Source organism: Anastrepha ludens, chromosome X (assembly GCF_028408465.1).
Source record: "Anastrepha ludens isolate Willacy chromosome X, idAnaLude1.1, whole genome shotgun sequence".
Taxonomy (NCBI): domain Eukaryota; kingdom Metazoa; phylum Arthropoda; class Insecta; order Diptera; family Tephritidae; genus Anastrepha; species Anastrepha ludens.
Genome location: NC_071503.1, coordinates 32,901,261 through 32,906,023, shown reverse-complemented (window position 1 = coordinate 32,906,023; position 4,763 = coordinate 32,901,261).

Here is a 4,763-nt window from a genome sequence, read left to right as displayed (position 1 = left end):
TTTATCTGAGAATGTTACTTCATATTGTAAAAGGCCCGACATCCTTTGCTCACCTAAGAACTTTACAAGGCGTTGTTTACAATACTTATCAAGCAGCATGCAAAGCTATGGGGCTCTTGGAAGACGATTCTCACTGGGAAAATACATTATCAGAAGCAGCTGTTTGTAGTTCAGCTACATCATTAAGACATTTATTTGCCGTCATAGTAGTGTTTTGTCAAGTAACTGATTCTGTTAGTCTATGGAATAAATTTCAAGAAAATAAGGCCAGTGATATTCTGATTCGGCGACGGCAAGAGTTAAACTCTGCTGATGTACAATATGACCAAAACATATTTTCCGAAGAATTATTTGAATTAAACAAAATAGTGCAATTACTTTCGGGTAAAACGATCAAGGATTTTGGGCTGCCGATGCCAGCTAATACTACTAACTCTGATTTAACTAACCGTGCCGAATACACAAGAGAAACATCATACAATCGAACGAGACTTTTACACAATATAGCTCAAGATGAGCCACGATTAAACATTGATCAGAAAAAAGTATTCACTGCATTACTATCAACAATTGATAACAATGAAGGGAAATTGTTTTTCCTTGATGCCCCAGGAGGCACAGGAAAAACATTTTTAATCAATCTGCTTTTAAAAAAAGTGAGATCTACCGGAAAAATTGCGTTAGCTGTTTCGTCATCCGGCATTGCCGCTACTCTTTTGGAAGGAGGCCGAACCGCGCACTCTACATTCAAGCACCCGCTGAAAATCGCCACCGATAATGATAACAGGAAAATTGATGCGTGACTGCTCATTAACAGTCTGGGACGAAGCTACCATGTCAAACAAGACGTCTGTGGAAGCACTGGATAGGACAATGCGCGATTTGCGCAACAAAAATTCACCTATGGGTGGATGTACAATTCTGTTCTCAGGAGATTTCCGTCAAATCCTACCAGTTGTGACTCGAGGAACACGTGCTGACGAAATAAATGGTTCGCTAAAAAGATCCCACCTTTGGTCGCATGTCAATAAATTAGAGCTTAATACTAATATGAGGGTTTCGCCATCTTCACGTGAGAACAGGCTATTTCCAGAGATGCTGCTAAAAGTTGACAATGGAGAATTAACACAAAGTGAGGGAAGGATTAACCTAGAAAACCTTTGTGTTTTGATAGACAACATCCGAGAGCTAGTCAACAATGTAGTAAGTTATAAGACAATATCTTGGTTTAAAGAAAGAGCTATTCTGTCACCAACTAACGAACAAGTAGATAAAGTAAATAACTTGATTATTTCAAAGATTGATGCGCCGACGAAAATATACTACTCGGTCGATACTGTTCTCGATTTGGAAGAAGCTGTTCATTTTCCTACAGAATTTCTAAATTCTTTGAACCCGTCTGGACTCCCTCCTCACAAAATGGAGCTGTCCTGTTATTTTATTAAGAAACCTAAATCCACCTAAACTTTACAATGGTACGTGTTTGCTGGTAAAATCAGTGAAAACTTTCATAATAGAGTGCACAATACTCACAGAATGTGGTACCGGAGAAGATGTATTGATTCCCCGAATCCCTCTGATACCATCGGATATACCATTCCAGTTTAAACGCTTACAATTTCCGGTAAAGACATCTTTTGCAATGACCATTAATAAATCTCAGGGTCAAACCTTCAACGTTGCAGGCTTAGATTTGAGCGTTGACTGTTTTTCACATGGCCAACTGTATGTCGCTCTTTCAAGAGTAACCTCTGGAGAAAACATGGTTGTATTGTCTAATGACAAGAAAGCTATGAACGTTGTATATAGAGACATTCTGCAATATATTAATTGTTGTAAAAATAAAATAAATACATATGTAAAAATGCAAAAAGTAAATATGTAAAAGTGAAGGGTATGAATTTCGATATTCCAAAGATAGCAAGAAATCTTCATGCTATAAAGAAAGGGGAATTGTTTTACTCCAAATTTAACGCGTGCGGGCCACGGGCAGTAATGAATAAGCCAAAAATACTGGATCGATTTTAATCATTTTTTCAGTGAGTGACATAGGGTATATATTTTATACCCGTGCGAAGCCGGGCGGGTTGCTAGTTATTAATAAATTTTTGGACTAATGTTTTTAAGTTTTTAAGTTGGTATAATTTTCATTTATACCTGCATGCCCTTTTTCATTTTTATGAAACTTGGCTACATATGTATTTCAGGGTTTCTTCTTCATTCACCATGTCTTTAGTATGATATGTGCATTTATAAAATTTCAATTGTGTGTCAAAGAGTTCTATTAATTTTTGTTGAACTAGATGGTATTGATGTTCGGTGAGTGTTGAATGTATTCCTATTTTATCTTTATGCAAATAACGTCTAAATATATCTGTCATAAAATTACTTTGTATATCATCGGGGCTTATGTAAAATGTTTCGTTTTTTGTTGATTATGTCGATTTCCCTTGTTTTTTCTTTCGTCAGGATTAGTTGGGTATGAAATCTGTTAACTGTTGTATATAAGATTGAAAAAATGATCATTCTGTTCTTCTTCTTGGGAGTGGATAGTTGCACAGGTACTCATGTTATCAATTTGTTCTCCAGTGTTTATTTCGAACGTATCTGTGTTGATTCTGCTTAAGAAGTCTGCAGCGTTATTTTCTTTTCCTTTGTTACTTCATCTGTAACATTAATTACTGCTTCCATTGGTTTAAGGATATTATGTCCTATTGTAGCATCAAAAGGTTTGTTTGAAAGTTTCGGAGCTTTCCAGCTCATTAAGTTTCTTTCTTTAAATTCCAATGGTAGTTAGTTATAATTTCTTTTGATATCTCGGTAAGTCCGTTAAGTATTTTGAAATGTATGGATGTCTTTAAATTCAGTCTTTTATATTTTAGTAGTTTCTTTTCATCGATAAGTGACGTTGTCGACCCTGTGTCTATTAAACATTTTATTTTTTCATCTACTATCGTAGACTGCCGGTAAATTAGTTGATGGGTTGACAATTGAAAATTTTCCTCCGTGTAAATATTGTTATTAGTCTCATCGTTTTCGTTCGAGCCGAGCTGTGTTTGAATACAGTCTACATCCATTGGTTGGGGTGTATATTGATAGCGATTGATTTTTCTTGATAGACTATTAAAGCTTTGTTTGGATTGGTTAGAATTTTCCCTACGATTTTGTTGGTAATAATTTTGAGGTGTTTTATTGGTTGTACCCTGTTGTTATACTGCTTATGATTTTGGTTATTTCTAGGGTTAATCTATCGTTCGTGCTTTGTGAAGGGCCTGAATGTGGGTTTCTATGTTGAAGATATGGACTGTGTTGATGGTGATTGATATTAAAAGAGTTGTTCCCTTATCATTTTTCTAATTGTAAATTTTTTTGTTGAAGTGTCTGAGCATGTTAGTTTGTTCTAATGTGTGGTATGTCTCTCTAAGGGTTTTAATGTACCTACTAAGTATAATGCTTTATAATGAAGAATCTATACCATTTAAAAATATACTAAGAATTGCACTTTCGATTGCTTTTGGTGAGAATTCAATTGGTTTTTGTGTATCAAGTTCATATTTTGTGTTTAAATCATCAAAAATATTTTTTAGTTTGTTAAAAAAATCACTTACATTATCGAAATTTCTTAAATATATTGCCTTCTGATGTAGTTTAAAGAAAGTATCCTTAATTTCGAAATTCTTATTTGCTTCCGTGTAAGGTTGTTCCCTAATGCCCGAAAGCTTTTGAGGGCTTCTCCTTGAATTTTGTTTATTATGTACCTTTGTAATATGAAGAGCTGAAGCGCTGGGTTGCTCTCAAACAGATGACTTCTACTTCGCGAATAAACGATGTTAAATTATATTTGTTGTCTCTCCTGTATTCTCTAATTCTGGCGGCTCCCTTTATTAGTTCGCTAGATGGCATGCTTAATGCAATTGTAGATTGTGTGTTCGTTGCTTGTTGCATATTTGATGTTTTATTTATATATGTATATCACTTGGTCACTTAAATCGTTCTCTTTGAGAATGTCGTATGGTCTCGAGTTCTCATTTTGTTTATGCACTTTGGGCATGAGGAAAAAAATGTTTAAATGGTACTTTACTTCGAGTTTTTGTTTTCCTTTTTTGTTTATGTTATTTAAAATTAATTAAATAGAAGTATGTATATGTATATTTTTTTATTTATTTCAAATCTTCGGATTTGAGGTTTGCCGACCTCGCCAATAACGTCTTCCGAGCCGTTCGATGATAAAAAAAAAATTTTAACTCGCTTAATTTAAAAGTTACTTTATTGAACTCTAATTATCGACTGACTACAATTTATTTTTGGTTACCTAATAACTTATTTTCTATGTTGGTAAAATTTCAAAAGTTGCACTTGTACAAATAAAAATTGCTGTTATTGCTATTCTTATTTGTTTCTTTTTCTCTTAAACTTATTTCATTATTTTTGGTTTCAAATTTGTTTTATTGTCCAAAAGCAAGCATTGCAATTATAGCTAAGAAGAATTGCTGCTATTGCTATTATTGCAATATTTTTGGTTTCGAATTTATTTTATTGCCTAAAAGCAAGCATTGCAATTATGCTAATAAGAATTGCTGCTATTGCTGTTCTTATTGTAATATTTTTGGTTTCGAATTTCTTTTCTTATGTTTCCGTCACAGAACTTTTTTATAAGCTACTTGTTACTGTTTTCTGCAACTTACTGTACGCTCTGCGGGTGTCGAGCATTTAGAAAGACATACTTACATACATACATATATTGATGCATACATATGTATGGA